The sequence below is a fragment of the Eptesicus fuscus genome, chromosome 3, assembly GCF_027574615.1.
Source record: "Eptesicus fuscus isolate TK198812 chromosome 3, DD_ASM_mEF_20220401, whole genome shotgun sequence".
NCBI lineage: Eukaryota > Metazoa > Chordata > Mammalia > Chiroptera > Vespertilionidae > Eptesicus > Eptesicus fuscus.
Window position 1 is genome coordinate 58,044,282 of NC_072475.1, and position 23,989 is coordinate 58,068,270.

Here is a 23,989-nt window from a genome sequence, read left to right on the forward strand (position 1 = left end):
CAAATGTTAATTTTGACAAATTCTATTCAGTTTATAAACTTCTTACCAGAGAAAATGAAATTATCCCGTCTGGTAAATGCCTTACACAGAACGCTGTTAAAAGAGGGGTGTTGTAAATATTTCTCTCTTTTCCAAGTCCAGCACGGCTAGAGAGAGAGCCATCCAGTTCCTGAGTAGGGGCGGCTGGGGATTGAGAAAATGAAAGAAAGAGACAGACACAAAGATAGAAGGGAAGAGCTGGGGCCGGGTGGGACCACTGTCCTCTGATAGGGACAGAGACAGTGACACTGGGCCAATACAGCGTGTTTATTTTATACAGCAAAAAAAACAAACAGGAAGTTTTACTAAAAGTCAAGACAAAGGAGATTATGTGCATTCTTGGGTGAGCCTGAATCATATTCATTCCTGGTGCTTGGCTGGATTTAAATAACAAAACCCACCCCCTGGCACCTGGGCTGAAGGTCAAGCTGACAACACTCCTGCCTTTTGGCAAAGCATGTTTCCAGGACATGGCTTTGTCGGATGCCACTGAATTCAGCTGACAATAATTAAAGAAATGCCCATGTACCTTACCAGGCGCTCTCTATAGGGTGTGATTGATTACTGTGATATGGAGGTTTTCATAAGGAAATTTTGGTCATTTTAGTTTCCTCACAATGTGGAGAAGCATTTAATGAATTTTTTTACTTTATACAAATGGAAGGAGATAGCTTTCTTAAATTTGTGCCTACAAGATGGCTATCATTGTTGCCAGCCATAGAAAAGATGTTAAAATGTTGGCCTGCCATAAAATCATATTTCAAAGTGTGGCACAAGAAGAATGTCTTGCTCCAATTTGGAAATATGTAGAAGATGAGAATGGAGAGAAAGATGAAACAGAAATAAACTTGTTGATTCTCCAAAACTGTCTAATAATCTTTGAAGATGCCATAAGGAGTCTAGAAAAGGAACAACCAACTGCATCTGAGTTATTCAATGCTATATGTAGATTGTGACAAAAACTTTAACAGAAAAAAAAGACTAATTTTTTGTACGACTTTTTTGAAACTTAAAAAAAAAAAAAGTCCCTAGAAAAAGGCAACCACATTAAACAGAACTTTGTGAGGAGAGGGTAAAAAGGTGATACATGGTGATGAAAGGTGACTTGACTTGGGGTGGTGAACACACAATACAATATACAAATGATGTATTATAGAATTGCACCCCTGAAACCTATATAAATTATTAACCAACTAGAGGCCCGGTGCACGAAATTTGTGCACGGGGTGGGGTGTCCCTCAGCCCAGCCTACACCCTCTCCAATCTGGGACCCCTTGAGGGATGTCCGACTGCCCATTTAGGACTGCTGGCTCCCAACTGCTCGCCTGCCTGCCTTCCTGATTGCCCCTAACCGCTTCTGCCTGCCAGTCTGATCACCCCCTAACCACTCCCCTGCCAGCCTGATTGATGCCTAACTGCCCCCTGCCAGCCTGTTTGTCCCAAACTGCCCTCCCCTGCAGGCCTGGTCCCCCCCAACTGCTCTCCCTTGCAGGCCTGGGTCCCCCCCCCCCCAACTGCCTTCCCTGCAGGCCCAGTTGCCCCCAAATTCCCTCCTCTGCTGGCCTGGTCACCCCTAACTGCCCTCCCCTGCAGGCTTGATCATCCCCAAATATCCTCCCTTACAGGCATGGCCCGTCCCAACAGCCCTCCCCTGCTGGCCTGATTGCTCACAACTGCTCTCACTTGCAGACCTGGTCCCTCCCAACTGCCCTCCCCTGCTGGCCATCTTGTGGTGGCCATCTTGTGTCCACATGGGGGCAGTCATCTTTGTGTGTTGGAGTGACGGTCAACTTGCATATTATACTTTTATTAGATAGGATGTCACCCAATAAGTTTAGTTTTAAAAAAAATAACTTTCAGCTGAAACCGGTTTGGCTCAGTGGATAGAGCGTCGGCCTGCAGACTGAAAGGTCCCAGGTTCGATTCCGGTCAAGGGCACATACCTTGGTTGCGGGCACATCCCCAGTGGGAGGTGTGCAGGAGGTAGCTGATCGATGTTTCTAACTCTCTCTCCCTTCCTCTCTGTGAAAAATCAATAAAATATATTAAAAAACAAAACAAAACTGGTAGGAACCTCCAGTTTTCTTAAAAAATAAAAAAATAACTTTTTGAACTTCTTTATTAAAACTGTGAACTTAGCTGGACTCTAACTTCAGTTTCACAAGTTCAAATTACCTTTCTTCTTTTTTTAAATCCTCACCGGAAGATATGTTTTCATTGATTTTAGAAGGAGGGGAGGGAGAGAGAGAAACATTGATGTGAGAGACAAACATTGATCAATTGCCTCCACTACACACCCTGACAGGGGAATCTAACCCACAACCTAGGAATGTGCTGCAATCGGGAATCGAACCTGCAATCTTTTGGTGTACAGGACGATGTTCCAACCAACTGAGCCACTCAGCCAGAGCCAAATTACATCTATTCTTCTTTTTTTTTTTAATCCTCACCCAAGGATTTTTTTCCATTGATTTCTAGAGAGCTTAGAAGGGAGAGAGAGACAGAGAGAAACATCCACCAGGGCTGGGGAACCTGCAACTGAAGTATTTACCCTGGACCGGGAATCAAACCCGTGACCCTTCAGTCCACAGGCTGACGCTCTAACCATATTGCCACACTGGCTAGGGCAAATTACCTTTATTCCTTAAAGCCATTTTCCCCTAGGGAAGAGAGGTTAACTTAATATGACTTACAACGTGCTTCAGAGTGTTTTAACAATGATGGGAGAGGGCCTGCATGGTTAATTTATAGATGCAAAGGAAGTGATTGACAAGCAGTTGGTTTACCAAAATAAGTCAGTAGACACAAAATAGGTGGACATTTTGGAGAGTTGGAAACGAATTCCAACAAGTTTGAAACTCTGAATAAAATCCTAAGTATTCTATGCTCAAACATGGTTGTTGAGAGAATATTTAGTTTGACACCATTTGTACTAACAATAAGAATCAGTGCAATGTAGGCAAAACAAAGCTGCAAGTCAAAATTAATTTTATATTTGACTGTATTTGATTTCACCATTACATAGGAGAAAGGAGAGATGTCCTAAAGGCTCCAGGCAATTCAGGGAAATATTAATGAAAAAAGGAAACAGGAAGACTAAAAACATTCCACTGTATCATGGGATAGAAACATATTGCATTCTTTAAGTTAATATAGGTTATATGTTTAATTAGTTCTACTGTATTTACATTCTCCTTTAAAAGATAGTACAGAAAAAAACATAAAATATTGTTATATTTTTCTCACACATTATTTGCTTAATTAGTCCTTAATTAGTGTGTAATTATTACATATTGTTATTTATTTTCACATGCATCAGTTTGGCAAAAATAAAGTCAGCTATTTCCAAATGTTAGCAAGGATGTTTAGAAAAAAGAATCTTATATACTGCTTATGGAGTATAAACTGGTACAATTACTTTGTGAAATAATCCAGCAATATCTAATATATTAGTTTTATATTATTGTGTAACAAATTACTAGAAACCTGGTGTCCTAAAACATAGTGTGTCCCCCAAAAGTGTGTACACACTTTAACAGCTGATTTCTATTACAGTTTGAAAATGAAACGTATTTTAAAAAAAACACTGCCTTTATAATTATTTTAAGTGTGTATACATTTTGGGGGGACACCCTGTATTTATTATCTCACAATTTCTTCAGGCCAGGTACAACTTAGCTGGTTCCTCTGTTCAGGCTCTCACAAGGCTGCAATCAAGGTATAAGTCAAGTCATCTTTTCATTTGAAGGCTTGACTAGGGAAGAGTATACTGCCAAGTTCTCTCAGGTGTTGGCAGAATTCATATCCTTGTGGTTGTAGGACTGAGGGCCCTAGCTTCTTACTGGCTACCACCTAGAGGCTATACTCAGGTCCTAGAGGGCATCCACAGTTTTTTTGCCATGTGACCCTCTCTGTAGGCAGCTCACAACATGACATCTCACTTCTTCAGGGCCAGCTCCAGGCTGCTGAGATACTTACATATGAAATGGGATCATGGGAGTGACATTACATCATTGTTGCCCATTCTAGTAGCTAAAGTCTAAGGTACCACCCGCACTACAGGGGTAGGGATTATATACAGCAACACGAGCGGAGCAAAGACCATGATGCCATTTTAAATTCTGCCTACCATCTCAAATATAGTTAAAGATGCAATGTCCTAGTATCTAGCGGTTTCCCTGTATACACAAAGATATGTACAAGAATGTTCATAGCAGCATTGTTTGTATTAGCAAAACTACTGTTTTGTAGTTCTTAAATTTCTCAAAATACAAAAAGATATTGTCAGAAAGACATTAGCTAATAAAACACTATGTATGGTATAACATTTTTATAAAAGCAACATAAATAGTGTGCCCCCCCAAAATTTATACACAGTTTGAATAATTATAAAGGCAGTGTTTGTTAAAATACATTTCATTTTCAAAATTGAGCTATCAGCTGTTAAAGTGTGCATACAGCACTAAACAGTTTGGATCAGTGGATAGAGCGTCTGCCTGCGGACTGAAGGGTCCCAGGTTTGATTCCAGTCAAGTGCATGTACCTTGGTTGCGGGCACATCCCCAGTAGTGGGTGTGCAAGGAGGCAGCTGATGTTTCTCTCTCATTGATGTTTCTAACTCTCTATCCCTCGCCCTTCCTCTCTGTAAAAAATCAATTAAAATATATTTTAAAAATAAAGTGCGTATACATTTTTTGGGACACCCTGTATTCAGAATTCTCTTTCAGTAATGGCCTGCTGCTGTTGTCTTGAACAAATCCTCCCACCATTGAGAACAACTGGACAAAATAAAAAACATTAAGGCACTGAACTGTTACCATGGCAGTGAGAATTTGTGGGTCCAAGATCTGGAAGAAAAGGGAGCCATGAGAGATGATCTAGATATTTGCCATCACTTTTTCCACCTGAGGTGATTGCTAATTCTGAAAGCAATGGCTGAATAAAGCGTTTGGCTGTCTCATCGAGCTTAAGAGGCCTGGCTGAGGAAGAGAAGCCCTAGTAAATACACCAGACTTTTGGTTGTGTTAACTTAAAAATAAAAGGCCTTTCAAAGTGAGAGGCAAAAAAGAATAGCTATTCAGGAAACACTGATTCAGTAAGAAACCCAAATAGTGTTCCAAGTAGAGACAAAGGCATGGGATATTTATGAGAAAGTAAGGGGAACAATTACATTAATAGAAGGAAGTAATTTCTATTGATGCAGATAACAAAATAGTGATGCTAATTCCAAACAGTTTTTAAAATTTTTAGTCCGGTTTTCATGAGTCTGGTAGAAATACTACCTGCTTTCTTGTTATCTTTGCAACCAGTTCTTTGGGACACAATGTCGCATTAGGCCCAATCCAAAGGTTATTTTGCTATGCTTTAACATTTGAGGCATAAGATAGATGTGCAAGGCAGTTCCTCTGGGATGACAGCTCTGGCTCCATTTTAAAGTGACTCTGATATTATTCTTATAGTTGGGATCCTCAAAGGATACCCCAACTAGGATTAATGATGACCTGGAAATGAACTAGTTTTCACAAAGCTCCTGATTGGAATAAAGTGGTCAGTCCTCAGCTTTCCTGTGGTCAGGCATACTTGCCCCTAAGTCTCTCAGAATACCTTCCCTTTCCCTAGCCCTCTAACTTAAACTCAGATCTGGTCCTAGAAAACACATCATCACTGGGGAATACTGATGCTGCAGAAAAAGATCCAGGACAAATGAATATTGTATAGCCTAAGATTCTGGTAGTGTGATCCTCTTTCCCACACTTATAAATGTATTAAGCTACAACATCTCTTTCACCTTGCTTCTTAGTGGGTGTTTTAAATCAAGAGGGGGCCGGGGAACTCATGGACATGAACAATAGTGTGATGATTGTGGGGGTCACAGGGGATGGGTGAAGATGATAGAGGGAATAGAGGAAATAAAAGGTGATGGGAAAAATCAAAAGAATTTTTAAAGTAAAATGGATAAGTTGGTGTGAAAAATCATGCCCCACGTGAGACTTTCTATTCTTTGACCCCTGCTTGTCTGGTTTCAGTCTTTTATTTTGAAGCCACTGCTCAAAAAGAATTTATATACCTATACACACACACACACACACACACACACACACACACACACACACACACACAAATTCGCCAGGTGGATGTGGGCTCAGTGATTGAGCTTCTACCTAGGAACCAAGAGGTCACAGTTTGATTCAGGGCACATGCCTGGGCTGCGGGCTCCATCCCCAGTAGGGGCCGTGCAAGAGGCAGCTGATGGTTGATGTTGCTCTCTCTCATCCATGTTCCTATCTATCCTTCTCCCTTCCTCTCTCTCTTTCTAAAATCAATAAAAACATTTTTAAAAATCCCACCAAATTTAATAGTAACAGTTATTCGCCCAAAATTTTCTTTTGTGGGCACTGACTGAGAGTAAAGCAAGTATTTGTGTTTCAAGTGAGTTATTTTTTACTAGAGGCCCGGTTCACAAAATTCGTGCATGGGGGGGGGGGTCCCTCAGCCTGGCCTGCACCCTCTCCAATCCTGGACCCCCTTGGGGGGATGTCCGACTGCCGATTTAGGCCCGATCCCTGCACAATCTGGGACCACTGGCTCCTAACTGCTCACCTGCCTGCCTACCTGATCTCCCCTAACCACCTCTGCCTCGGCCCCCGCCACCGTGGCTTTGTCCAGAAGGATGTCCGGAAGATGTCCAGTCTAATTAGCATATTACCCTTTTATTAGTATAGATACTCCTCATACTTAATCAGGCAAAGGGGATAGGGGAGAGTTTTTAAAAAGGAATAACCAAAACCTTTCTCAAAGGTGCTGCATGTGAATGCCTTAGACATGAGGCACTGACTGAACACTTTTGTTCTACTCCTTCAGCCTTCATTCACCCCACCCTTCACTCAATAAACGTGTATTTGGTACCAAAGGTGTTAGAGATTAGAAACCAACAGAGGTGAGCTAGGATCGATCTGCCTGGAACAGTTTGGAAGACAGGGTTGTAAACTTAACCGTTCAGTTCAACCTAAGAAGTATCCTTTCATCGTCACTCCACCATGACTCTTTGACTTTTGCCATTGCTGCAAACTTGCTCAGCGAGACCTCCCAACCTTGGGACTCTTCCACTGGTTGGGACTAACAGCCAGGGCTTCCAGCAAAAGGTCGTTGGAAGACTACAACTCCCGGCAGCCTTTGTAGCAGGGCAGCGGAGGGGCGTGCGCAGGCGCGAGGGCCGGCCCCCACGCGCAGACGCACTGCGAACGCCGGCTGAGCTGGGTCTCGCTGCTGGTGCGCGGCGGCGGAGAGCGAGGCCTGGTGAGCACCGCGGAGGTGCGAGCCGACTCTTGGAAGCTGTGTGCGCACTAGGTACGGCGGGCCGGCGAGCGAGCAAGCGGCTCACCCCAACAGTGGCACCGGGATCGGTTGCCGTTAGCCTGGTGAGTGCGGGGGTGCCCCCCGTGGTCCCGGCCCCTCCCCCTCCCGCCGGCGGATCCGGCTGTTCGGCGGGACCCTGGAGAGGTCCCGGGGCGAGGGCGGGCGCCGGCCGCGCTCGAGCTTGGTTTCCTGGGCCCAGGCGCTCGCCCCGCGTGTGTGCGTCACGGGCCCGGCTGTCCTAACGGCCGCGCGACCGGTGGAGGGGAGGGTGGGGGTGGGGAGCATGGTGTGATCGCCATAGGGGACGCCGGTTGAGGCGGGGCGGGGCCGCGGCGGGGCTGGAAGCGGCGCCGCGGACTGCGGGGCGCCGAGGCAGCCGGGCGGAGAGGAGACGAGCGCAGGCTGCGCCGCGGCCCGGCGCGAACGGGCGGGGGTGGGCTGCGCGGGGCGTTGTGACAGCGGCTGGGAGGAGCGACGGGGACGGGGGGCCTGCCACGGCCGGAGCTAGGCGGGAAGGCACCGTCCGGGATTCCGAAGTGACTGCCCGAGCGGGAGCCGGTGGTTTGGAGGGAGGTGCCGGGGGTGGAGTACTGGGGTGGAGACCGCAGTTCACCGATGTCATAACAGCACGGGCCTGAAGCGGCTGACGGGGGTGTGGTAATTATAGGAATGACAGAACTTCGTCTGCACACACCGTGTGTGCAAGTGGTGAGTCGAGGGAAACGGCGAAGGATTAAGCTCAAAATGGGAGGCGGAAACTGAAGGATGACTGGAGTCAGGGGAGTCGTCCTGAAGGAATGTTTTAGGTTTGAATGGAAGTATTTAATGTTCCACTTTTTAAGTGGAAGATTTCACAATAATCGATTTTTAAGGTTTAAATTCAGAATAAACAATTTTGAAGTATTTTTCTAAAACATATTATTATATATTACTTTTCAATCCTGTATTCCTTCAGTAAAACAGTTTCTTCAAAATCCCTTTCTTAGCAGTAGATGACTGATTTCCCCCCCCTCCCTCTTATTGCTTCAAGTCTCCTTCTCTACATTGTTTTTTCTTTAGTTCTTGCATTTATGGTATTTTGAAAATAATTCACAAGTTATCCCCCCTCCGTTTTAAAAATTGAAGAGATGACATTTTAACTTTTCAAAGGAGAGTGAGAGTGGTTGTGTTTTTACTGTAATAATTATTGTTAGAAGGGACTGTGTTATGTGTAACTGAGGCCCCGTGCACAAAATTCATGCACTGGGGAGTGGGGGGCGGGGGGGTCCCTTAGCCTATCCTGTGCCCTCATGCAGTCCGGGAGCCCTGGGGGGGGAGGGGGATGTCTGACTGACTGCTTAGGCCAGCTTCCTGTGGGGAGCGGACCTAAGCCGGCAGACATCCTTAGTGCTGCCATGGAGACCGCTGCTGTGCTCACCAGGGGCCCACTGACCACCAGGGGGCAGCTCCTGCGTTGAACATCTGCCCCCCTGGTGGTCAGTACGCTTCACAGCAACATAGGTCCACTGGTTGGTCAATTTGCATATTAGCCTTTTATTACATAGGAAGATTACCTATTTAAGATCGAGGACATGAGCAAAAGTAAAGGAATTAATGTTTATTGAAGTCCTTTTAAAGATATTGTGCTAAATACTTTATGTATATTAAAACACTTAATGCTTACAGTAACTGAAGTAGGTAATTTTTCCTATTCTACAGATGGAAGTTTTGAAGGTCAGAGAAGTTAGGTAATTTAGGTAAGGTCATCCAGCTCCTGTTGGACTCAGCCTTAGAACCCAAGTTACTGCCATTTTATGAATTATTATTTTTTCATACTTATTGGTTGTGTTTTCTTTAATCCATTCATTCAGTGAATACTTATGGAGTGATCATGTGCCCCAAGGCTGGGGATATAGACATGATCAGGACACTGTTTCTGTCCTCATGGAATTCATAGTGTATTGGGGAAGACTAATAAATATTGAACATAAATTCTACATGACATTTTATCTGTCGTAATTGAGCAGAAACTGTAAAGTATTCTACAAATAGCAAAGAAAGTTCAAATAGGATCAAACAATATAATCCTTGAGTTTACAGTGTAATAGAGAAACAAAACACATGTTTATAAAAACTTAGAATAAACTAAATGATAGAAATAAATGCCTCACCTGAAGTCAATATACTTGCATTATGTTAGTTTAGGTCAGTGATGGCGAACCTATGACACGCGTGTCAGTACTGACACGCGTAGCCATTTCTGACACGCGGCCGGCCGCTGAGGCAGCCGCATGCCGAGGATGAAACATTTGCTGCTCCTGAGGATGAAACATTTGCGACTAGAGTCTTGGAGTTAGTTTTTTCCTCAAAGTGACACACTACCCGAGTTTTTTGGCGAAGTTTGACACACCAAGCTCAAAAGGTTGCCCATCACTGATTTAGGTCTTTAGATAAGTTTCTTCACAGAACTATGATTTAATATTATGCACCTAGACTTTTATCCAGAATTGGTACATAAGAAAATGCAACATGAAAGATATCTTCATTGCTATCCAAGACGTTATTTCTAATTTATCAATTTTTAGAAATTAGCGACCTTAGAAAAAATTAAAAATAAACAGTGATAGGCCTTTTTCTTTTCTATTTTTGCCCCCCTCCCATTTTAAAGAACTGCTTTTATTAGATCATTTGTGTTTTGTAAGCCATCCTGTTTCACTTTGCACTTTGGCTGTCAGGAGGCTTAGAATAGGACTAATTTTCCTTAGTTTCAACTATGTTATAAATTATACCAGATAGTCTGGAATTGCTCTCAGTTGACTCCTGGACTATTTTCTTCCTTGTTGCTCTCGATTTTGTTTTGTATCTTTCCCTTTCATTTGAAAGTAGAGATTATATCTTTTAATTTACAGTGTTTTAGCATAGTGTTTGTTGAGTTGATGATAAAGTCTTGATACTTTCTGATGTTTGTGTTTTTACAAATGTCAGATTTATTTTAGAAGTATGTATGAATATTTTGTAGAAAATAAAATTAAGACTTTGGTCATGCAAATAAAGATGATTGAACTTACTGATAAAGATAATTCTCTATTATTCTCTTTAAGATCTCTGTACTTTACAGTTACTATGAATTCAGCCATAATGGAGAAAACATTGGAAATGGTAAATAATTTAATTAGCTGATTGGGGTTGATTTCACTCTATTCTTGCTGCTGTAAGCAGGAGGTAGCCCCAGGCTAAAAAGGGGTCAGATAGGGCCTACACTAGAAAATTTTGAGGCCCAGCAGGGAAAGAGCAGGAGTGAAGACCAATGAAACAGCACAGTGTTTTGTTTTAAGATTTTCCAACTCAACAAAAACAGATCTAAGTGATAAAATAGTTCTGACCTAGTGTAGTAGAATTGGGACAGTTCTTGAAAGCAGGCAATAATCCAGAATGTGGATAATGGGGATAATCTCCCCAACATAACAAGAAGAATACTGCCCTTCATATACAAAGATAATTCTGCTTACTCATCATCATTGATTTTCCAGTGTGAGAAGGGATATGTGCTGAGTTGTCCACGAGTCTCTGTACTCTGAGATCCGCAAAGCAGGTTGGCGTCAAAATGTGGGTTTGTAGCTAGGGAACAGAGAGACAAGCAGAAAGTTTTAACATCTATTGATGGGTCAAGCACTACATCAGGTGCTCTGACTTAATTATCCTTGCAAAACCACTTTGAAGAGGTGGTTATCTGTATAGGGTAGTTAGGTAACTTGTCCTACTTCACAGAGTAAGTGGTGGAGCTTGGATTCAAACTCAGGTTTATTTGGACTATGTTCACACCAATCATTAAAGCTTGATTTTGTTTTGGTTTGCAGTTCAGTGTCTCCAGCAGAACAAACTAGACATAGTTTGTTTAGCATCTTGAAGTAATGTTGTGAAGATTTAATTTACTAAAAGGTGAACGCTGTTCCTGTTCCCTGCTTTATTGTTATTAACTTAGAGTAATATCTGAAAACAACTGTCCCTTTCCCCAGTTTCTGCACATTAAAGGCTAACATTTTCTTTCCTTTAGCTGTTTCCTCTTTCATATTTATAAATAACTTGGTTCTATTGCTATTTCTTGATATAGCAGTTTTGGACATTATTTATTAACTTTTCTCCGTATCTCCACACTGCCTCTCCCATCTTCCCAATATAATTACCACAGATATTTATTAAGTAAATGTTCAGTGTTTTTACAGTATTACAATTTTCAATATTCAGAGCTGAATCATGTAGTGTATTATGTCATTTATTCATTTAATCAATTTTTGTTTTTTCCAGGAGTTATTATTATCCACCCCTTCATTTCCTGAGACAGTTGTCCTGTAATCCTCTATCCTTTCAATGCAGCCTGGATGGCTACTTTCTAGCCTACTTCATAGTTGTTATCCTGGAATTTGTTTTTATGTCATCCTTAAAATTCTCTATGACCCTCTTCTTTATTCCTATATTTTCTTAGCTTCCTGAGAAAGAATACCTGAGAAGTAAAGTAAAAACTTTCTAAGAGCTTGCATGATTGAAAAAAATCATTATCCTACCAAAGCATTTTATCATTCATTTGGGTATAAAATTTTAGGCTTAGAAATTTTTTTTTTTAATTTCTTTATTGATTAAGGTGTCACATATTTGTCCTCATCCCCCCATTCCCATCCCACCCCTCTCCCCACGCATGCCCCAATCCCCTGTTGAACTTAACCGTTGGATAGGCTTATATGCATGCATACAGGTCCTTTGGTTGAACTCTCCCCCTCCCCCTACCCTCCCCCTACCCTCTTCTATCCTCCCTCTGAGGCCCGATAGTCCGATCGATGCCTCCTTGCTTCTGGTTCTGTTCTTGTTCCTCAGTCTATGTTGTTCATCATTTCCTCTAGATGAACGAGATCATATGTCACTAGATATATACTAATAAGAACTGAATGTGAGACGAGCAATAATATTTATGCTGACAGGCAAATGAATCAATCTGTAGCGAGCTTCCCCCTGGACCAACAGTTCTTTTGAGACCCAATTTCGATGTCCAGTAGTTCCTTATGTGTACATGTCAGCACTGACCCCTCAGCTCTGGATGGTGGACAAATGGTGGTAACGGAGGTCCGACTCCCTCTGGTTTGGTCTCGGCCGAACCCAGGGGCACGGCGTCACCCGGACTAAGGGGCACGTGGCCTCACCCATACCCAAGGGGCACGTGGTCTCACCCGGGCCTGGGACCCAGCCTCACCCGGATGGATCCAGGGGCGCACGGCCTCACCCGGACCCAGGATCTGGCTTCAACCATACCCAGGGACGCTTGGCCTCACCCAGACCCAGGGGCACGTGGCCTCACCCGGGCTTAGTTGCACAAGGCCTCACCTGGATCCAGGGACACATGGTCTCTCCCGGACCCAGGGACGCTTGGCCTCTCCCAGACCCAGGGCCACTTGGGCTCACCCGGGCCTAGGTGCACGAGGCCTCATCCGGATCCAGGGACGCATGGTCTCACCCGGACCCAGGGACGCTTGGCCTCTCCCAGACCCAGGGGCACGTGGCCTCACCCGGGCCTAGGTTCACGAGGCCTCACCCGGATCCAGGGACACATGGTCTCACCCTGACCCAGGAACGTTTGGCCACTCCCAGACCCAGGGCCACTTGGGCTCACCCGGGCCTAGGTGCACGAGGCCTCATCCGGATCCAGGGACGCATGGTCTCACCCGGACCCAGGGACGCTTGGCCTCTCCCAGACCCAGGGCCACTTGGGCTCACCCGGGCATAGGTGCACGAGGCCTCACCCGGATCCTGGGACACATGGTCTCACCCGGACCCAGGGATGCTTGGCCTCTCCCAGACCCAGGGCCACTTGGGCTCACCCGGGCCTAGGTGCACGAGGCCTCACCCGGATCCAGGGACACATGGTCTCACCCGGACCCAGGGACGCTTGGCCTCTCCCCTACCCAGGGCCACTTGGGCTCACCCGGGCCTAGGTGCACGAGGCCTCACCCGGATCCAGGGACACACGGTCTCACCCAGACCCAGGAACGTTTGGCCACTCCCAGACCCAGGGCCACTTGGGCTCACCCGGGCCTAGGTGCACGAGGCCTCACCCAGATCCAGGGACACATGGTCTCACCCGGACCCAGGGACGCTTAGCCTCTCCCAGACCCAGGGGCACGTGGCCTCACCCGGGCCTAGGTGCACGAGGCCTCATCCGGATCCAGGGACACATGGTCTCACCCGGACCCAGGGACGCTTGGCCTCTCCCAGACCCAGGGCCACTTGGGCTCACCCGGGCCTAGGTGCACGAGGCCTCATCCGGATCCAGGGACGCATGGTCTCACCCGGACCCAGGGACGCTTGGCCTCTCCCAGACCCAGGGCCACTTGGGCTCACCCGGGCCTAGGTGCACGAGGCCTCACCCGGATCCTGGGACACATGGTCTCACCCGGACCCAGGGATGCTTGGCCTCTCCCAGACCCAGGGCCACTTGGGCTCACCCGGGCCTAGGTGCACGAGGCCTCACCCGGATCCAGGGACGCATGGTCTCACCCGGACCCAGGGACGCTTGGCCTCTCCCCGACCCAGGGCCACTTGGGCTCGCCCGGGCCTAGGTGCACGAGGCCTCACCCAGATCCAGGGACACACGGTCTCACCCAGACCTAGGCTTAGAAATTTTTTTTTTTTTTTTTTTAATTACTTTATTGATTAAGGTATCACATATTTGTCATCAACCCCCTCCCCCGGCTTAGAAATTTTTTAAGAGCGCTATTGTTTTATACATTCTAGTGTTGCAGTTAAAGTCCAAAGCTATTCTGATTCTTCTTTTTTATATGACATTCCTCCAGTCTCTAGAAGCTTTTAGGATATTATTTTTAACCCCTGAATTCCATAATGATATGTCTAGATGTGGGCCTTTTTTCATTTAAGGGCATTCCAGGGAGCCTTACAAGCTGGGAATTCATGTCTGTTCTGAGAAATTTTCTGTTATTAATTGACTTTTGGCAAAATAAGTTTTACAATTAATCTTCTCAGTTCTTGAAATCTATCAACAGGCCATACAAGCTCCTTTAAATTTTTATTTTCATTTTTGAGCCCTATTTTCATTACCCTTTTCAGCAAGCACCCACTCCACTGTGGTTGATAATTCCTGGACTATATATTAATTATTGTAAATTGTTTAGAGGGTATGTGTGTGTATTTAGTTTATGTACACTCATATGCCACTTAATGACATGTCAGTTAACAACAGACCACATATACTACAGTGGTCCCATAAAATAATGGAACTGAAAAATTCCTGTCCTCTAATGACACCATGACATCTTAGCCCACGTGTTTGTGGTAATGCTGGTGTAAACAAACATACTGCACTGCTAGTGCATAAAGAAGTATAGCATATGCAGTAGGCTATAGCTTGTGGGTTTGTATAAGTGCATTCCATGATGTTTGCACAAGATGAATAACTTAACATCACATTCTCAGAATGTGTCCCCGTTGTTAGGTGGTACATGACTGTACAGTTGACCCTTGAGCAGCTTGGGTTGGAATACCAACACCATGCAGTACAAAATCCAAGTGTAACTTTGTCTCCCCAAGACTTAGTTATCCCTTGGTATCGTTGGGGGATTGATTGTATCGTTGAGGTATCTCTTTTTAGCCAGTGTATAAAGGGGATTCTGCTATCCCCTTTCCCTGTGGATAGCAGAATCCACAGTTGCTCAAGTTCCCTGTATAAAGTGTCATAGATCAGTGCATACAGTTGTCTCTCTGCATCTGCAAACTCCCAACCACAGATCAAAAACAGTACTGGTATTTTTTTGGGGGGAAATATTGGTATAAGTGGACCCATGCATTTCATACCTGTGTTGTTCAAAGGTTAATTGTATTGTGTTATGTAACTTTTCCTGTTTGTTACTTTTTTTTAACAGCATTGTTTTGCAGACTTTTCTGTTGTGTTGTATGTACATATAGTTGTGTATAATGTAGAATTCCATAGTATACATCTACCACATTTTACTTTTTTATTCCTTAATGATTGATTGAAACCTGAGGTGCCTTTCTGGCATCCAAAATACTCTGGTAAATATACTCTTATTTGTCATTCTTATGGACCTGTGTGAGAAGTTCTTTGGGATTATACTATACCCAAGAGTAGGATTCCTGGATCGTAGAATAAAGCTAGTTTATGTGTCTACTAGCAGTGCAGGAGGGTTCTTGGTTGCTCACAACTTTGCCAGTACTTGGTTTCATCCAACTTTGTAATTTTTGACAATGCAAAACAAGTAAACAAAGTGGTATCTCATTGTTTCAATTTACATTATCTAACTTCTAATGAGTTTGAGCATCTTTTGGATCCATTCAGGTTTTCCCTTTTGACAAGTGTCTATTTTGTCCTTTATCTTTTCTTTGGGTTTCCTGTCTTTGTTTTTTATTGGTAGAAAGAAGTTCCTTGTAAGGTTAGATTGGAATGGACTGTTGATTTAAGGCTTGGAAAATATTTTCTCTAAGCCTGTCATCTTTCTGTTAATTTTTTCCATGTTGTCTTTTATTGAATTGCTATTCTAAATTTGATGGATTGCTTCTTTGATAACCTCTTCCTCGTCGATATTTTGTTTTCGCCATTGGAATTTGTATATTTGGGTATTGGGATTCTTAGGTTGTTCTTCTAATTTTCTTTTTCTTCTTATTTTCTACCTCTTAGTTGTTTTTTTTTTTGTTTGTTTGTTTGTTCTGTTTCCTGAGGGATTTCCTCACTATTATCGTCCCTTCTGTTGAAAATTTAATTTCTACCTATGTATTAAATTCCCTGGAGCTCATTGTTATATTTTATTTTATGTTTTTAAATATACTTTATTGATTTTTTACAGAGAGGAAGGGAGAGGAATAGAGAGTTAGAAACATCGATGAGAGAGAAACATCATTCAGCCGCCTCCTTGCACACCCCCTACTGGGGATGTGCCCTCAACCAAGGTACATGCCCTTGACCGGAATTGAACCTGGGACCCTTCTGTCCACAGGCCAATGTTCTATTCACTGCGCCAAACCGGTTAGGGCTCATTCTTATATTTTAAATATAGATTTTATTTTTCAGAAGAGTTTTAGGTTCACAGTAAAATTGAATGGAATGTTCAGAGTTCTCATCTATCCTGTACCCCCAGCACAATTTCTCCCACCACCACCATTTGTATCAGAGTGGTACATTTGTTATAATTGAATCAACATTGACACAGTATTCTTACACAAAGTTCATAGTTTACATTAGGGTTTATCCTTGGTGTTGCGTATTCTACGGGTTGTGACAAATGTATAGTGACATATATCAGTCATTATAATATACAGAGTAGTTGGACTGCCATAAAAATCCTCTGTGCTTTGCTATTTATTCCTCCCACCCCTCAAACCTATGGCAAAGAATTGATCTTTTAACTGTCTCCATAGTTTTTGCCTCTTCCATAGTATCATATAATTGGAATCATACACATATTTTTTTGAAAAGCTCTCAATGTGGCAAATATAATATGTGTCCCCCCAAAGAGGAGGGGGGAGAAGGGAATTATAGAAATAATCAGTCAATCTCATTTATGGATACTGGTGTAGAAATGTTTTAAGAAAACATTAACAGATAACTCAGAAGCATGATACGCCATGACCAGGTGTGCTAAGTACAAGAATCAAGAGTCATTCAATATTAAGAAATCTATTACTAGCTCATTATATTTATAGGTCAAAGGAAATAAATGATCATTTTAATAACTGGCAAAAAGGCATTTGATATAATTCTGCACTCATTTCAGGTTTTAAAAATTTATGGATAGGTGGTACTTAAATGTAAATTTTTATTTTTATTTTTTTTTAAAAAGAGGTATCTCAAAACAATACTGTGACATAATTGGAGATCTTATACATTGCTGGTACTAATGAAATCTAATCTGACAAGATACTTCTGGGTAAATGTATAAGTCAGCTTGGGATGCCATTAAAAAGTACCACAGTCTGTGTGGCTTAAACAACAAAAAATTCATTTTCTCTCAGTTCTGGATGCTGAAGTCCAAAATCAAGGTGCCAACAGGGTTGGTTTTTGGTAAGGCCGCTTTCCCTGACTTGTTGGTGACCATCTTCTCCCTGTGCCCTCACATGGTCTTTTCTCTTTGCACATGCTAAGAGAAAAGGAGAAAAAGTCCAATGTCTCTTCCTCTTTATAAAGACACCAATCCTATTGGATTAGGGCCTTACCCTCATGACCTCATTTAACTTTAATTACCTCCTTAAAGGCCCTATAGCTAATATAGTCACATTGGGAGTTAGGGTTTCAATATGTGAATTGGAGGGGAGGACACAATTAAGTTCATAACAGTAGAGCCACTCGGTTTATAATTAGGAGACCTAAAATCATATCCTTGCTTTATCTTCTATTAAGTGTGTAACCCTGGCCTAGTCACAACCTCTGTAAGCCTCCTGAAACCTTAACTGTAAAGGATAAGAATAGTAATTCTTGCATTATAGGTTTATTAAGAGATTCAGGTAAATTCGATGATGTAACACAGCACATTGTAAGTCAGTTATTCTCAACCCAGGCTTGCATGAAAATCATCTTAATAACTCTTTTTGTGACTTCTAGCCTGACAGCATAATGAGTGCTGCAGATCAGCTCCATAGGAAAACTGGGGGAAATAAATAAAATACAATAATTTAAAGCCTCTGGAAATGATCATAGGGAATAGAGTAAATGAAGAACTTCCAGTTGGAGGGAAGGTTTTCTTTCTGGGAGGAGCAGGACATAAGGATTTCTCATCCTGCCCCAGCTGCCTGCTGCTGAGGGTAAGTCCTGGGCTAATGAGGCAGAGAGGTAGGAGACTACCTTCTATCCAGATCCCATTTGTGGAAGAGAGGTTTTACCTTGGGCACAGAGCCACTGAGAGTATTAGGAAATAGATTACCTTTTTCCTGTTGTAAAAGGTGGTGGTTCCATGTCAGGAGAGACAAGGTATCTCCCACTAAATATGCAGGTCCTAAAAGGGGTGTCACTCAGAGAAGTATACTGTTGTCCACACCCACAGCTTGAGAACCCTGATCAGAGATTTTACTTGGGGGTCTGGGGAAGGGAAGAAGCAGGTCCTAAAACAGATAGCTCTAATCTCCTCAAGGAATTGACTTCATTTTCAATAGAGCTGGAGACATTAAAACAAGGGTACTTTCAAAAACAGCAGGGGTTGTGGTAAAAGGCAGTGGCAGTTAGGAGATTTGTAGACTCAAGAGATACAGGCTAAATTGCAGGCTAGCTAGTTTGCTGGAGGGTACTAGGGTAAGAGATAGCTGGAGGGAGTCTTCCAGGGGTCAAAGCAAACTTCAAAAACTGACCCCTGAAACTATTCCCTTAAAGGAGCATAAATTTGATTGGATTTCTTTGTAGAGCAATTTATGCCCGAGACCATTGTTGAAAATAGTAGAGCAATCAGCTGGCAATGATTAGTGGAGGTTAACACCTGGGAGTTATCAGGGAAAGAGACAGAGCTCTACCAAACTACTGTCTTGGCAAGGTGATTATGGGCATACTAGTGACCCGGTGCACGAAATTCGTGCACATTAAAAGGGGATTAATTAGATGAAATAATTTAACCCTACCAGACCACTGTACCGATTTTTCGGTAATTTCCAAATCTGCCGCTATACCGCTGTACCTAATTTTCGGTACTTTGTGGTCTGGTAGGGTTAATATTGCTATTTGCCCCTTCTCTATAATAGAAGTGTCAGAGATGAAAGAAAATTAGTAAAATGTATATGAAAACCTTCCTCCTATCAGAGTCTGGGGCACACCACGGGACCCAGAGTCAAGTCCCTGCCCACCCACATGTACCTCAAAATCGCGTGAGACCCAGACCCGGCCTGTCCCACCCTTGTCAAGCCCTGCTGGGCAGGAGGCATAGCCTCAGGTCCCCTGGCCAGGCGCCAGGACGGGGGGCGTGGCCTGAGGTCTCCCAGCCCAGACTGGGGTGGGGGGGGCGTGCCTTGAGGTCCTCCATCAAGCCCCGCCAGGTGGGGGACATGGACTGAGATCCCCTGTCAAGCCCTGCTGGGTGGGGGGCACGGCCTGAAGTCCCCTGTCAAGCCCCACCAGGTGGGGGGTGCGGCCTGAGGTCCCCCGGCCTGGCACTGGGGTGGGGGGAGCAGCCTGAGGTCCCCTAGCCCAGCACCAGGACAGGAAGCACACCTTGAGGTCCCCTGTCAAGCCCTGCTGGGTGGGTGGGGGAGGGTCGCAGCCTGAGGTCCCCTGTCAAGCCCTGCTGGGTGGGGGACGCAGCCTGAAGTCCCTTGTCAAGCCCCACCTGGTGGGGGGGGTGCGGCCTGAGGGCCCCCGGCCTGGTGCTAGGGTGGGGAGAGCAGCCTGAGGTTCCCCAGCTCAGCACCAGGACGGGAAGCACACCTTGAGGTCCCCTGTCAAGCCCTGCCAGGTGGGGGGCATGGCCTGAGACCCCCTGTCAAGCCCTGCCGTGTGGGGGACACAGCCTAAGGTCCCCTGTCAAGCTCCACGGGGGCGGGAGAGGGCATAGACTCAGGTCCCTGCTGATTGCTTGTTAAGGCTCCTTATGGGAACTTTGCCTCAGCTGTGGGTGCAGCCATCTTTGTGATGGAGTGATGCTCAATTAACATATTCCCTCCTTATTAGATAGGATTTAGGCTGTCCATCCTAAGGATCAACATCAGAGGCTTAACACTGCAGGGACGGGTGTGGGGGTGAGAAAATAGACTTCTTTAAAATAATACAGCAAATTTCTAAACAAGCAAAGAAACCTGTGTCTGTGGCACCTGTAACCAGAGTTGCCACAAAACATTATATAGCATACTGAGTTTCCAATAAAAAGTTATGACAGTGCAAAACAAACAAGTAAACAGACCAAAATAACCAGGAAAGTATAGTTAATACACTGGAAAAAACAGACAGCAGAAACTGCCTGTGAGAGTGACCAGATGTTGGATTGAACAAAACTAGACTTTCGAAGTAGCCATTATAAATAAGTTCAAAGGATCAAAGAAAACCTTGATTAAATAAATAAAGGTATGACAACACACATAAAATAGATTATCAGTAAAGATATAGAAATTCCAAAGAAGAATCAAATGGAAATTCTGCCGTTGAAAAGTAACATAACTAATGAAAAGTTAAAGGGACTGAATAGTAGATTTGAACTGGTAGAAGAAAGATTCATGAACTTGTCAATACATTGATAGAGATTCATGAAAGGGAGAGGGGCAGGGGGGAATGAAGAAAATTGAAAAGAGCCTCAGAGAAATGAGTGTCACCATTAAGTACACTACAATACACATAATGAAAATACCAGAAGAAGAGGGAAGAGAAAAGAGCAGAAAAGTCTACAAATACATAATGACTAAAAACTCAAATTTATTGAAAAAACACTGACCTGGACTTTCAGGGAACCCAATGAATTTCAAATAGGATTAATGCAAGAAAGTCCACAAATGGCCAGACACATCAGTGTAAAAATGTTGAAGGTCAAAGAAAAGGGGAAAAATCTTCAAAGCAACAAGAGAAAAACAATTATAGGCAGTCCTCTGGTTACGTCAGATTCGATGTACATGGTTTTGTGGTTACGTCGCCATCTCTCATTTATATAAAAAAAAAGTCCCACCATTTTGACGTGTGTACATATTTTTTATTATTTACTGTATTTACCACTAATAAAGGTCAGGAATTGTTATCTTTTAAATTTTTTTTTTTTTTTTTTTTTACTGTTTCATTTCATTACTGCTGTGTATGTGCTCCTTGTGAGTGATGTAAGTGCTTCTGTAGGTGGGTTCCGACTTACGGCAAAAATCACGTTACATTGCGCTGTAGGAATGGATCTCGGATGGAGCCTGAGGACCAACTGTAGTTACTTACAAGGAAACCCTGATAAGAATAACAGCTGATTTCTTAGCGGAAACAGTGGAAGCCAGGGAATACAGTGGAATAATACAGTCATGTGCTGCTCAATCGATAAGTTCTGAGAAATGCATCATTCGGAGATTTTGTTGTCTGAAACAGAGTGTACTTACACAAACCTAGATGGGACAGCTTACTACACACTTAGGCTATATGTTATAGCCTATTGCTAAAAGGCTATAAGCCTGTATAGCATATACAAACAACACAAAATTAGATTACTAGAGAAAGTGATGCAACTGAGATGTGCTAAGCATGAGATGTATGAAGCCACTGCCAATGTAATAGATGCTGTTTTAGAGCAAACTTTTCTTTTATAAGTAGAAAGTGTATACTAACATAAAAAGTATAGTATGGCAAATGCATATACCAGTAATAGTCATTTATTATTATCAAACATTATGTATTATACTTAATTGTATGTGCTTTTCTATAACTGGCAGACTAGTAGGTTTGTTTAGACCAGCATTGCCACAAACACGTGAATAATGTGTTCCTCTATGATGTCATGACAGCTGTGATGTTACTAGGTGATAGGAATTTTTCAGCTCCATTATAATTTTATGGGACAAGTTGTTATATATGTAGTCTTTTGTTGACTGAAATGTCATTATGTTGTACATAACTGTATTTGAAGTACTCAAAGACAAATGCTGTCAACCAAAAATTTTATATATCATCAAAACTATCTTGTAAAAATGAAGGTGAAGTAAAGACTTTCCCAGATTAAAAAAACAATGTTACCAGCAGACCGACTTGCAAGAATGATTAAGGAAGCTCTTTAGGCAGAAAGCAAATGATCCTTGATGGTAATTTGAATTCACATGAACAAGAAGCATTAGTAAAGGTAATTACTGTATGCAATTTTAAAAGAGAGGGTAACCACATATTTTTACTCTTTTTCTTAAAACATTTAAAAAGCAATTTTGTAAAGTAATAATATATCCTTGGGTCTGTAATATATAGTAATATAATGTATTTGTAATGTGTCTGCCAATAACAGCACAGAGGAAGTGAATGAGAGTAGAGCTATATTAAGCTAAGGACATGACTATAGATGATAAAGTAATAATTAAAACTGTTTTATTGGGTTTGTAACCAGTGTAATATATATCATAGCAATACCAAAAGGGGATAAAGTTATGTATCATAATATTTCTGTATTTCACTGGCATTAAGGTAATATACACCTGAAGCTGATTCTAATAAGTTAAAGTGTATATGGTAACCCTAGAGCAGTGATTTTCAACCTTTTCATCCCATGGCATACATAAAACCAATTACTAAAATTCTGTGGCACACAAAAAAATATATTTTTTACCAACCTACAAAAAATAGGTATAATTTTGATTCATTCACACTGGACAGCTATTGTTATATTGGCTGTTGTAATTTTTTGACAATCTAAGGGAAAAGAGGTCAGTGTCAAGAGAGAAACCAAGATGGTGGCATAGGTAAACACCTAAACTGTTGCCTCACACAACAATTTCAAAACTACAACTAAAAGACAAAACGGACATCATCCAGAACCACAGGAAGGCTGGCTGAGTGGAAATTCTATAACTAGAAGGAAAGAGAAAAAGCACACTGAGACTCAGAAGAGCTGCAGAAGGCAGAGGTATGGAGGCGCACGCAGAGAGGACTGGCAACTGAGTGCGCGGCTGGCTTTCTCAATTGGGAGGAAGACAAAAGCTCCCGACTGCTCTGAACTCCAGTTCCCGGCGAGACTCTGGGGACCCAGACTCATAAGGGGAGAAACTGGACTGTCTGGCAGCAGGCAAAACTCGAGGGCGGCTTTCTCTCAGAGATGCTGGCAGCAATGACCGCAGGACACTGAGACCCAGGGGCCTCTTAGGGCAGGGCTGACGGGAAGCCATTGCTTTTTTCTCCGCCCTGGGACTCTGCCCCATCCAAGCTGAGCACAGAGGCTTTTGCATATGAATGTCCTGGTCCTTTGAATTCTAAACTTACCTAACAAACTGCAGCTGAGTCAGAGACCTAGAACATCCAAAAGAAGACCCAAGGCCCCATAGCAGCTTGCATTGCTTCACAGCTGGGCCTCATCTGGGCACCTCCAAAACCCAAACAAAGAAGAGGAATCTGCAGATCTCTCCGTAGCTCCTGCTGGGTGGCCTCAGGCAGAGGCTAAATTAGCACCTCCTTGGAGATCCAAGAGCCAGTGTACCCAGGGGTCAGAGTGGGACCATCCAGATTACAACTCCTCAGATCCATAAGGGACACACTCAGGGGGCATACTCAGCACCAAAGCCCCACAGAAGCAAGTCTTGCCTCATAAGGGTGTCTCCAGCATAGAAGTTCTCCCATTTTAGACACAGCTGATCCTCACAGCCAATTGGCCTGGAGGTCAATTCCTCCCAGTGATACCAACAACAATCAAGGCTTAACTACAACAAGACTGTGCACACAGCCCACAAAGGGGTGCACCAAGAGTGTCCACCTCAGGTAACTGGGGAGGCTGAGCCATAGGACACCTAGCACACAAAGCCACTCTATCAACTCAGGGAAGCAGCCAAAATTTGGAGACAAATAAACAGGTCACAAATGAAAGAAATGGAGGAAAGCAAATGACTGGATATAGAGTTCAAACCACAGTTATAAGGTTTTTCAAGAATTTTCTAGAAAAGGTTGATAAATTTAGCAAGACTCTCGAGGATATGAAAA

At 43.3% G+C, this 23,989-nt stretch overlaps 1 protein-coding gene across 3 annotated transcripts in view; it reads left to right on the forward strand.

Moving 5' to 3' along the window:
* The first annotated feature begins 7,276 nt into the window (after positions 1 to 7,276).
* KPNA1 (karyopherin subunit alpha 1) overlaps positions 7,277 to 23,989 on the forward strand; it is a 77,366-nt gene continuing 60,653 nt past the window's right edge. Inside the window, exons 1-3 of one of the 3 annotated variants that reach the window (XM_054713927.1) lie at positions 7,277 to 7,457; positions 10,476 to 10,533; positions 11,232 to 11,313. The gene's annotated coding sequence lies outside the window, so the exon portion shown is untranslated. Of the gene's footprint in view, positions 7,458 to 10,475; positions 10,534 to 11,231; positions 11,314 to 22,074; positions 22,155 to 23,989 lie in introns of those variants that run through there. The other 2 variants (XM_008146670.3, XM_054713928.1) reach the window with 2 other exon arrangements.